The following is a 13302-nucleotide window of genomic DNA, read 5'->3' as shown; positions in this document are numbered from 1 at the left end:
TTTTTCCATGAGTCGGACATGACTCCATTTCCGCAACTTAAGGAGCTTCGCTGCGAAGGTCTAAAGGGCTCAATAGACTTCATGTTGTCAAACATCCATCTACTGATGGCTGCCATGACTGAACCCAATCAAGCACAAGGAAACCCAGTGATGGATCTGCCATTGGCATAGATCTTGGAACCTCATCGTCCAATGATCCATGCCCAACGCCTCAAGATCTACCGATCGCTTATTGATTCCACAAGCCTGAAGACCTTTAACTCAAAACTGAAGACCTTCTACTCAAAGACAAGGATCTTCAACCACAGCCACAGATTTTCAAGGCAAACAGCGTTCGGGGGGTTTCTCCAGAATAAATCCCTCCAATACCATCCTCCTAAGGGATTACTTATTACTTCAAGCATTTCGGATATTCAAAGGACAACCGGCTACCTACAGAGGCACCACAACAGTGTGAAAGATGCCCAGTATCTTCATGGAGCCTAAAGCACGCTGGAATCTCTCCTGGTCATCGTCATCCAACTCCATCACTTCTCATTCACAAGCATTAGTGTCATCTACCCACCAGTTCCACCTCGCAACAACATCATCTATCCCACTACCTCCCACCACAATGCCATGGGACTGGCACTTGGCTAGGAGGGGGGTAATGTTTACCGCAGCATAGAGGAGCGGGAAATGGAAAAAAGGAAATAGCAAAAGGCACAGGACAAAAAGAAGAAAAATGTGCCTTAACTGGTAACCAGACCTTGGAAAAAATTAAAAGCACGGGCACAACCCTAAAAATTAAAAGCACGGGCACGACCCTCAGGAAGTCTTAGAGTTACTCAAGGAGACTAAAAGAGTAAAAAGTGCACAATTAAGTGTGAAAACGCTCCCAAATCCTTGTAAGAGAGCGCCAGGCTCACTCCTGTGCAAATTGTATGTATTAGTTGGGAATAGGATAGACTAGAATGGTGGGAAATGAGAAATGGGCCTAGGCTAATGGCCGGCCATGTAAAAAAGGGGATGACCGCCCATGAAAAGTAGGGCATGTATATAAAGTTGAAAAGTGAATGAGAAGCTCATTCTTGTGTGTGGCCAAAGCTTCTTCTTCTTCTTTTTCTTCTCTTGTTTCTTGCCTCCTTGCTTGTGCTTGAGAGAGGGATTGAGAGTGTGAGGGAGTGATTGCGTGAGAGTGAGGGATATTGGAGAAGAAGCTCTCCATCTTCTCTCTTCATCTTCCCTTCCTTTCTTCTCTTCTCTTGTCTCACACGTGGCTATGGAGGATGAAGCTCTTGGGAGAGGGATTGAGGTTACCTTGAGCTTGCCTCAAGGATCGTGGAGCTACCGGTGTGCAAGAAAGAGGAGGGTACTCGATCGAGCAACAAGGTAAGCTCACTATACCCGTAAGGTAGGCATTGCACGTCGGCTATGTGAGAGGTAGCCATGGCCGCTCGGTTCGAAACACTTGAGCAATAAGTGGTCCGTAGGTCTCGGGGTAGAGCTCGAAGCTCCCCTCCACCATCATGGCTAGGATTGGATTCATATTAGAGAATGTTGAGATGAAATATTTTGATTCAAAAAAGAAAGCATTGCCATTAATATCAAACTCAAGTGGTATACCTTTGTATATAGAAAAATATGAATTATAATCATTTTTATGAAATATGATTGGATTTAGTACATTGATCATAAGTAGATCATCATAGTATTTAAAAGGGGTGTATGAATGTATATGTTTGTGCATGGATACATATGTTTGCATGGATGTGAATGCTTTATAAGTTTGTATCCATTCCCTCTCCTCGCCTTTATTTCCTATCTTCTCTCTTTCATAGTTCTCTCTCTCTTTCTCATCAGATTTTCCAATTCTCATCCCCCTTTCTCTCTCCATGTTTGTTCTCACTCATATATAACACGTGTACATGTGTGTGGGTGTGTACATGTATACGTCTATAAAGATACGTGTATATTTAATACATGTGTTTTTGTTTATGTAGTCTCATAAATGTGTCTCCATTCTTTGTCTCTCTTTCTCTCTCATCAATTCTCTTGCATTTTCTTTCTTTTTTTCTAGAGTCCCATGTCCCTCATCTTTTTTCACCTCATATACGTGCATGTTGTGTATGCATGTGTATATGTATGTAGGAATGTGTTTGTGCATAGATATTTGTCTATATGTGTATATACATGTATGTATATGCATGATTTATAAGATTGTATCCATTCTCTCCCTTCTCCTTTATTTCTCCTCTTCTCTCTTTCATAGTTCTCCCTCTTTCTCATCGACTTTTATAAACTCTCTCCCCCCTCCTCTCTATCTCCATTTCTCCTCACTCATATGTTTATATGTGTATGGGCATGTGTGCATATGTGTTTACACATATGTATGCATACATACATGTGTAGATATGTATGATTTCATCAAGAAAATTCATCTCCTGTTTTATAATATATTTGTATTGGTAGGTGCTTTTAGAGTATGAATATTTTGCATGAAGATGTTGAATCATTAAAATATAAATTCGTCTCATATCTTCAATTAGAAAAGAAAATTGTCTCTCTACAGAAGAGAGAAAAAGGACAACCAATAACTTTCCAAAGGCTCAATAAGAGTGAAATTGGATGTTAAACAACTGGAACAATAGGTTCTACCGAGATTTGAACTCGGGCTACTGGATTCAGAGTCCAGTGTCCTAACCACTAGACCATAGAACCCCTGCTTGACTAACGAACAGATATTGTTATACACAACGAAAGCAAATAGAAGAGCACACTCCATGAACGGGGACCTGTAAACAACATCATAGCATGACGTATGAAGATTCGGTTATAAAACGTCGAGAGACCAAAGCTCCTATGGGTTAATGGTAATTAGTGCTTTGTCTAGACCAGATCGAGGCTCTGAAGCAACATCTGCCGCCCATTTAGGCGTCATTGTAAGCATGGGAAGCCTCGCACTGCAGGCTCGATATATATGCAGTGCGGTTGCTGTTTGGATGCAACTTTAAACACGATCATGATGGGCGTTCGTTTCGGCCAGCAGCCCCACTCTGATTTCTCATCATGCCCCAGCGCCTCGCGTCCTTGTGGAAAACTCCTAGTAAGTCTTTCCACAGACGTGATAGCGGATGTCGTCACATGCAATATCCTTCTCTCCTTTCTTTCTCTACGAAGATGAGAGTGTACATTCCTTTGGCGTGAACTTCATATGTGCATGTACATCGATACATATAACCTCGTTAGATCGAGACACTGATGTCTTCAAATTTACACATTCGTAAGCTACTAAGCCGTTCATCATCGTTGAAATTTAAATCAAAGCCCCAAAGGTGGCGGCCTAGTAGATGAGACTTCCCTCATAATCCGGTGCATCGATTGATTGGGCAGCTATGTTCACATGCTATGGTCACGAAGTCCAAGCTCCTCTCCACTCGAGCACTCCCTTGGTGCTCCTCCTTGGTAGGGTCATCGAAGAGGAGGATCCCAACCCTATCAAACTTTGATGTTCATTCCACTTGTGAGCTATTCTTGCTTGCATAGAGGGATAATGCCAACATGACTCTAGTTGCCCACTCTCTCAACTAACATGAGGGAGGGATCTAAATCAAAACACAAAGTCATATGGAGGATAGAAATCCTTTCTTAGAAATCATCGTATGTTTTAGGTAGTTTTAGAGTAAGGTATGTACACACATATGTATGCGATACGTACATCTACTAAAAGGTGACCACTAGCTTATGCAAATATTTATATCTAACATAATTTGATATATAAAAGTAATAAATATATGGTTGGTTATACATAGATGCTAACCTAACCCTAGGTCTCACTAATGTATTGGTCATCTACACAATGATAGCTTGTTTTGCTATGACTTCAAATTAGTACATGGAAAAATTAGGGTCCCGTCACACATAAGAGAGAACCCAAAATGGTAACAATACTAATGCGATTAACAAAATCTTAAACATACTTATTCATTAATTAGTGCTCCATAGGAAGGACAATGTGTTATACAAACATGGTCATATACATCAATTTGAACACACATGTCAATATCCCTTGCATCATTCCACTATTAACCTTCCAAATCCATTTTTCATCGTTGCTTATTTATAGTTAATACAAGGTAGAGCTCATGAAATTTCCAATGATCTTCAATTAATTTTATATGAGAATGAATTAACAACTCATACTAAATACTTTTTAGCATTCTTGTGTATAGTGGTTTTTAATTTCCAATATTTATCGGATTCTATTCACAAGATTGCATCACATGGATGGAGTTAGTCATGCACGATGGGCATCACAAGGAGATAGATTCTTCCAAAAAGAGTGTGCAAAAGTGTGCTATTTTTCATCTAGAAAATGGCATTCCAAGTAGAAGAATGGAAAGAAGAAGACAAAGAAATTGGAATCAACTTCCAACTCTGAATCTAACACCAAGGGGAAGCATATATCCTAAGTGTCCATGCTGTGGGGGAAGACCCTACATCCAACGAGAAGTGCTAGAATAAGTATTCTATCCTTCATGTTGTTGCAAATGAAGGAGCAATGGATCTTACTTCTACATTTATCTCTACTTGTACAATTATGATAAAGTGAGTATTCTTCACATCAAGCATAAATAGAGGAGGTTTCTTTGACTATATCATCTTTAGAGTGGCCTAGACTGGCCCAACCTAAACCATTGTGGGTGGTGTTTCATCAATGCCTTTCTTGTGGTATTGGCACCTTGCCATTGTTTTTCAATTATCCATTTCCAAGCCCCTGTCAAAAGCTCCTCATGTTTTGTATTTAAGCTTCCATCAACTCTCTAGTCTTGGTCTTACCCAACTTGGTATACACGTTGTCCTCATAGAGCAAGTTCTATTTGTTGAGGGTTCTACATCAAGAGTCATTCTTGTGATGTTGCTAGCCTTCGTCATACAACAATCAAATATTGATAAAAATTTGAGAGAAAATAAATTGCAAGAGAGAAGAGAAATAGACAAGACTTGCACACCACTAGATCATTGGGTACAATCTCCCCCCATACGTAGGTAAGTACCTCCCCCCATGCATGTATTTATGAATTGTATCAAGCTTTTATGCTAAAAAATAACATTGAGAAGCGTCACCTTTTTGGAATGTTGTTTTTTTTTGTTTTGCATGAACACCATGCATTTGCTTCTAACTACTATTAAATACAATTAAGCTTCTAACTACTATTAATATTTGCTTCTAACTACTATTAAGATTTGTTGTTTGAGATTTATTCAGCATACCTCCATCTAATAATATTCTCACCACAATGCACAAAACATATTAGTATCATTCAATCTATCTACTAGGCATTATGCCAGGAGTGTCACAGGTAGTGCTATGTGTAACAAGTCACTGATCATACAACAAATAGAAAAAAACTATACAAAAATAAATAAAATGAAAATAATATTATTTTCATAGTGAATTTTTATAAAATACCTTCAATATCATAATTCCATAGCATGTGATAGGTTGGAAAGAGAGAGGGCTATATCAGCTCCACTTGCCTTCCAATATTAAAGGACCCTCCAAGGCATGTTTCCATTGGTACATCCATTTCCATCGATGCATCCCTATCCCACAAGTTTCATCCCATCCTATCCCCCACCATCATCTCCTCTAGTGTTTTCCTCACACTTCTCATCCCTTTTGGAGGGGTATGATGATCTAAAAGATGTGGCTATGGACTCTAAATATTTATATTATTGAATTCTAAACTAGTGAGTTGTGTATCAGCCAAAAATGCCAAGACATGCAAATGGATAATACTTAAAATGAGCTTCAAGAAAAGAAATTCCTCCTAAATTAGATCCCATCACTGAGGTTTAATAGAGAAGGATCCAAGGTGGAGCATTATACAAAGGCTTGGATCAAAGCCATGGATGATTAGTTCAAGGTTGTAAAAACCATTGTTGTGAATCAGTCCATGATTTCATATCTTCATCTCAATGGAGAAGCCATGATATAGTGAAAACAATGGTGTCAAGATAATGAGGTAGCTCAAGCTTTTTGTACTTCGGAGAAAATCAAGAAAGCTATCAAAGGGCAGTGCTTGTATCCACCCTTCAAAACCATCAAGATGAATGTATTTTATATCCTTTGTCAAATGAATTGACTCTCGAATGCTACTATTGAAAATATAGGTGCCTCTAAAAGTATACCAATGAAGGAAAATCAATAGATTAAAAGATTCTACCAACAAGTACCGAAGTCTTCTTTAGACACCGATCTTGAGTTGATAAGGCCCATAACTCTTAAGGATACCCTTATGCGAGCCAAAACCATAGCTAAGAAGATTTCCAAGAATGGTTAGAGAAACCATACAATGAATAATACTTATGGAAAGGATTATCCAAACCACGATGCCCATACAAGCAATGCCACGTCTAATGAGTGGGCTAAGACAATCCCCAATGAGAGGGACGCTGAAATGTATGTGGCGCTAGAGGGCACAAATGCTAGAGGCACAAGTAACCAAATCCCATAATCAAAGAGAGGTATGTACCCAACCTAAAAACCTATAAAGAGATGTACTTGCACAACTATGACTCAATCAAGTTCTTCTCCATTTCATTATGGTCTCATTTCCATTATTCTTCTTCCCTCCTTAATCTCCTATCCTTCTTGTGCTCTATCATGTTTCTTAACATGGTACCAGAGCCTCCTTCCAAGAGGTCGTGAGGTTGTGGGAAAATTTTGTAGAGCTATGTGTCAAGGTTTGGGAGTCGTGGTGTTTCTATCCAAGAAGCTCTTGGAGTGGAGATTAAAGGCAAGGACCTACAAACCTCACTAAGGAAGGTCATCAACATCAATGCATATTTCCTAATGCTTATTTGGTTCAATTTGAAGGCATTTATTACCAAGAATAAGGGAAGTGGTAGCTATTCCAAAAGCTACATATGGTCTACGTGCTGGCATACTATATTGCCCATTAATTGAAAAGGGGAAACTTACTAAGGGATTACTTCTCCATGAGAGACAGAGAAGAGAGAGAGAGATAAGTTCTTACTTCAAGCGCGGGCTTTGAGGGGGCCTACTTCTTCATCAGAGGTAGAGAAGAGAGAGAGGGATATTATTTTTTACTTGAGCCTTGAGATCAATGATTGTTGTGGGAGTATCATTCATCCCCAAATCGACCAGTTTGTTGCACCTAAAAGGCATGGCCTTTTGACGCCAACTTGTGAAAATAGTGGCTATCAATGATTAGGGATGACTTGTTTCTTTTAATTTCTCCTATCCTTATCTTTTTTAAACTAAGGTTACTTAGCCTTAGTAATTCAAGCCACATTCACATCTCTTCTTCTTGAACTAGTTCAAAATAATATGTGTTCACACCGAGTCCTTTCAAGTTGCTATTTTTAAAGAATTGTCGACACTGTTGGATATAAACTGACTATTTTTGTGGCTTGATTAATTCACATTGCCTATGCTTGAGTTGATCAGCTAAAAAATCATTTGTAAAAAGAGTTAGATTCACATTGTCATGAAATCAAATCAGTTATTGTAAAATACAAAAACGGTTGTTCACACTCCTCCAAAACCCAATCCTTTTGTATATATCTAAAAAACTTCATCTCTTTGTAAGAGGAGCTAGACATTGCCGTGTGAGTCATTGGTATGACCTTTGGGCCTCAAAAATGTGAGAAATAGAAGCAATTGAAAATTTCAATGCCAATGGTTTTCACACTTAGAAAATGAAAACCATGTATCATTTGATGAGGAAAGATCTTTGGGAGACTATCGAACATCCTAAAGACCCTAATGATCCAACATGGAGGAGGAAAAATAACAAAGCCCTTGGGATAATAGCTTGGGTTTTATCTAAAAGTGTCCTGCATCACATTTTGGGAATTAACATCATATTAGAGAGTTTAAGAATCTCCCAAGTCCCACTTTTAAATAAGGGGTAAAAATTTGGGCATGTGGCTAAATCTTAGCGCATGCTTCAAAGTGGGACTTGGAAAGACAACCTATATAGTAATTAGAGTAGACTTCACTTTTGAGTAAGGGGATAAGATTTGATCGTGTGGCCAAATGTTAAATATATTGTGAATTCCCAAACTATATGAGGATTTCCAAATTCCCTAATATAGTTTTGAATTACAAATGCAAAAGAGGCATGGGATGAGCTGGATAAGATATTAAGCAAAAAACTCTAAAATCAATTTATTGATGGACCTTTTTCAAGCTTGATCTAAACCAGTATGATTCACTAACATCATTGAAAAATAAAACTCAAAAGCTTGAAAGTATAACTATCTTCAATAGGCAAAGATATTGAAGAAGATGAAGGCATTGCTATGCTACTCAATAGTGTGGATAAACTTAATGAGAAATCCGTAAAGCATATTTTTCCTTAATTTTCTAACACAAGAACCTTTTGCTAAATTTGTAGGAAAAACGGACACAAAGAGCAAGATTTTTGGAACAAAGGTAAACCAAGGTGCAAAATCTAAAACAAGAAAGAATGCAGAGAAGGTACATTTTTAAAAGAAAAATAAACTTTGAAAACTCTACTTAAACTCTCTTCTAAATTGCCTACACTTTGCATGAGCTAGAGATCTTGCAGGAATTCAGGGGGGCACAACCTACATCATTAGGTGTAACTATCTAGACGATAAGCTAACACCAAAGGGGGGGTGTTAAAATGTATGTGGTATTAGAGGTCACAAGTGCTAGATGCACACATAACCAAATTACATAAGCGATGAGTGGTGTGTAACCAAGTTGAAAACCTATAAAGAGATGTACTTGCTCAAGTAATATTCAATCAAGTTCTTCTCCATTTCATTATGGTCTCGTTTTCGTTCTTCTTCGTTTCTCATTAATCTCCTGTCCTTCTTGTGCTCTACCATGTTTCTTAAGAGGGAAGTGATGGTAGAATGTGAGGTAGAAGTTATGGAATCTAAGAGGGTTGAGAGAGAAAAGCACATAAGAGAATTTAGTGGGTATAATGAATGGTACCCTTGTTATTTGTTATCTTCACTTATATAGGACTGCATATGTTGACTGCAAAAGTATACAATGTGCAACCTATAAGCAAGCACAAGAAAGGAGCCTAAATGTTTGGAAATAGTCTTCAGATTATTAACCACAACTTAATGTGCAAAAATCACTTACTTTCTTGAATTGCTAAAATATTTTTACAACTAAATTGATTTACCATGCAAATCTACAAGTTGGGCATGATCTTATGCAATTTATAATGATAGCATAGGCTCCCAAGGAAAAACCTTAAAGGTTTTGGTTAATTCGCACCATAGAAAAATCATGGAATAAGAGATGACCAATCTTGAGGCCCGAAAGTGGACTGGATGCCCAAGACGAATGGGAAAACCGTAACCTCACAATCATGTATAAAAAGGATGAGAATAAAAAGAACAAGCTATTCATATGTGTGTAAACTTTGTATACTTTTAGATTTCTTTGTATAAAAAGGATGAGAATGAATAGAACAAGCTATTCATGTGTGTGTAAACTTTGTATACTTTTAGATTTCATTGTAAGAGAGAGAGTGAGGGTAAAAATGGGAGATTGAGAGCAAGAGAGAGAGTGAGTATGAGAGACCAAGAGGGTAAATCTTTACTCATCTTCTCTCTAAGTACTCTATCTTGGCATGCCCATGCTCTCTTTTAGATGTGGAGGTCATAGAGGGTTAAGAGTCAAAGGAGCACTTACTTGGATCATGAAGTGTGCAAATAGCATCCTTCATGGGATTGAGGGAATGCCATGCTTGTCAAGATTGTGGGAGAGAAGGAAGGAGTCTCACTTGTAGCTTTCTTGCTTGCACAATGGGGAAATACACACAAGGGTGGAGGCTGAAAACAGTTTTTCTCTTCTTAGTTGTGTAAGCCAAAAGAACTCAAGTACAAAGAAATAGAAGAACCCTAGATATGGGTCTCAAACCAAACTCAACTAACTAAAGGTGGCATACTAACTGAGCCACGAACTAGAGTAGATAAGGATAGCTATCATGTAGCTATTATTCAGGGGCGGTGTACCAACCGCATCTGCAACTGACAAGTCGGTGACATAAATACACAACGGTCACCCTGGCATATCACGAGTGGAGCTCAATATCTCAACACTCCCCCTCGAGCTCAATCCCAATTCCTGCACACCAAGCACGTCTCTGAACTTGCGCAGCTTCTCTGCGCCCAATGCCTTCGTGAATATGTCAGCTACCTGATCCTCTGTGCTGACATAAACTAGATCAATAAGACCTAGTAAAACCCTCTCTCGCACATAGTGATAATGCACCTCAATGTGCTTTGTTCTAGCATGATAGACTGGGTTATTTGCCAAGTGTATACTACTCATGTTGTCACAATAAATGACAACTGGCCCATCTGTAGACTGATGCATATCATAAAGTAGCTTATGCAACCAAGCTACCTCACATGCAGCCATTGCTGCACCCCTGTACTCAGCCTCTGTGCTCGACAAGGCAACTGTAGGCTGTTTCTTGCTGCTCCAAGTGACTGCAGCACTCCCAAAAGAGAACACATATCCACTGGTAGATTGTCTATCAGAAATACTACCAGCCCAATCAGCATCAGTGTATCCATGCAGCTGTATCTAAACCCCAGTCTCATAAAATAGTCCATACTGCAATGTGGACTTCACATACCTGAGTATGCGTCTAGCCGCATCCAAATGTGGTTTCCCTGGATCTTGCATAAACTGACTTACCAATCCAACAACATAGCTCAAATCTGGCCTGGTAATAGTCATATAAATCAAGCTTCCTACTATGCGTCTGTACATAGTAGGGTCTTCTAGAAGCTCACCTGCATCTGCGCTCAGCTTCACATTCTGCTCCAAAGGAGCTGAAATAGGCTTACAGCCTGTCATCCCATATTTGGACAGCATGTCCAATCCATACTGCCTCTGCAAGAGCTGTATCCCACTTGGTGATCTAATCACCTCAATGCCCAAGAAATAACGCAGCTCTCCCAAATCCTTCATCTCAAACTTCTGCTTCAATAGCATTTTCACATGAAGGATATCTTCATCATTGTCACCTGTCATAATCAAATCATCAACATAAATGACAAGTAGCATAATACCTTTCTCTGTTTTTCTCACATAAAGTGAGAAATCTGCCTTGGAAATCTGAAAGCCAATAGTGACAAGATACTGTCCTATCTTGTCAGACCATGCTCTAGGTGCTTGCTTCAAGCCATACAAGGCTTTCTTCAACCTGCAAAAAAACTCAGGATGAACAACATGCACATAACCTGGTGGCTGCTCCATATAGACCTCTTCTTGCAAATCACCATGCAAGAAGGCATTCTTTACATCCATCTGATGTAAAGACCATCCCTTTGATGCAGCCATAGCAATGACTGCTCTTACGGTTGCCATCCTTGCAACCGGACTGAATGTTTCTTCATAGTCAATGCCATATGTTTGTGCATACCCCTTGACTACTAATCTTGCCTTGTATCTGTTCACAGAACCATCTGCATTGTGCTTCACCTTATAAACCCACTTACAGCCAATTGCATTCTTACCTTTAGGCAAAGGTACCAATTCCCATGTAGCATTTGCTTCCAAGGAATCCATTTCTTCATCCATGGCTTTCTCCCATTTTTCTTTTCCCATGGCTTCCTCAAAAGAAGTGGGTTCTGGTTCCTGTATCATCTTGACCATATATGCATAGTGAATGGCTGTAAATCCATCATATTTCAGCCTATCCACAGGATACCTAACTCTGGTAGACCTGCGCAAAGTGGGTTCACTCCCAGGTGCTCTCAAAACATCCCTAGTCTTCCTTACTCTAGGTGTAACAATAGAAGGAATACCCAACTCATCATCAATGCTCTGTTTTGAGCCACTGGATTCACCATCCACATAAGAGTGACCTGCATTCACATCAAACATGGGCTGATCAACCTTCTCTTTTCCTTTTCGTGATACCTGCATACCACTATCTGCATTACTTTGAGAAGATTCTCCTGATCTCAATCTGCCTGTCCATGGCGAAGAATGTGAACCACTGCTAGAGGACGCTCTAGGTCCACTAATATTTTGTGACTGCTGCTGTGAATTCTGTGCAGCATTACCATTTTGTGCATCTACATCATCAATCACATTTACTGGTTTATACCACCTACTCATCTCATCAAAAACAACATCTCTGCTCACTGTAAACTTACGAGTAGAAGGGTTATAGCATCTATACCCTTTTTGCTGCAGAGAGTAACCAATAAAGATGCACTTCTCAGCTTTTGGATCCAACTTGGATCTCAACTCATCTGGCACATGTACATAGGCAATGCAACCAAAAATTTTCAAATGAGAAATATCTGGTTTCCTACCAGTATACCTCTCCTCGGGAGTCATTCCATGTATTGCTGTAGTGGGAGTCCTGTTCATTATGTAGACTGCTGTAGCAACTGCTTCAGCCCATTAAAAATCTGGCAAGTCTTTTTCGTTGAGCATGGCACGAGATACCTCTCCAATATGCCTATTTTTCCTTTCTGCAACTCCATTTTGTTGTGGGGTATGACTGCATGAATATTGCTACTTTATGCCATGCTCCTGCAGGAACCTTGCAAACTCATTTGAGAGGTACTCTCCCCCTCCATCTGACCTTAGGCATTTTATTTGCAGACCTGTTTCTTTTTCAGCCATAGCTTTAAGGGTTTTGAAATGCCCAAAAACTTCACTTTTTTTTTTCATAAAATACACCCAAACTTTTCTGCTATAGTCATCAATAAAACTGACAAAATAATGACAGCCTCCAAGAGATGCAGCTTTAGTAGTCCACACATCAGAGTGGATTAATTCCAATGGCTTCTCACTCTCTTGAACATGTCTAGGAAATGGTTTCCTTGCCTGTTTTCCAAACTGACAGGCTTCACATACCTTATGCATTTCTGCAACCTTGAATTTTGGCAATCCTGCAACAATATTTTGGGCCTGCATTGATTTAAGTCGCTGTACATTAACATGACCAATGCGTTTATGCCAGATATCAATATCTGCAACTACACCGGTCCCATGTGCAAACATTGCTGCACTCAATTCAGACATGTCTGCATCCAACGTAAACATTCTGCCCTTCTTCTTTCCTTTTGCTATCAAGCGACCTTTATTTTTCATATCCTCAACAAAGCATCCATGAGGATTAAATCTGACCTGCAAGCCCTGCTCAACCATTTGACCGACAGAAACCAGATTCTTGGTGATATTCGGGACATGAAATACATCGGACAGGTATTTCTTTTTCCCATCCTGCATAGACAAGGGAATGTTTCCAATCTGCACAATAGGATGTGCAG

General features: G+C 39.3%; 1 non-coding gene across 1 annotated transcript; it reads right to left on the bottom strand.

Moving 5' to 3' along the window:
* Positions 1-2628: 2628 nt before the first annotated feature.
* Positions 2629-2700, bottom strand: TRNAQ-CUG (transfer RNA glutamine (anticodon CUG)). Its single transcript has one exon. It is a non-coding gene; the product is annotated as a tRNA-Gln (tRNA).
* Between the last annotated feature and the right edge of the window lie 10602 nt (positions 2701-13302).

Source organism: Lygodium microphyllum, chromosome 11 (genome assembly GCF_053477565.2).
Source record: "Lygodium microphyllum isolate KBCC chromosome 11, Lygodium_microphyllum_v1.1.10, whole genome shotgun sequence".
In the NCBI taxonomy this organism is placed as follows: domain Eukaryota; kingdom Viridiplantae; phylum Streptophyta; class Polypodiopsida; order Schizaeales; family Lygodiaceae; genus Lygodium; species Lygodium microphyllum.
This window is presented reverse-complemented; position numbering and strand designations above follow the sequence as displayed.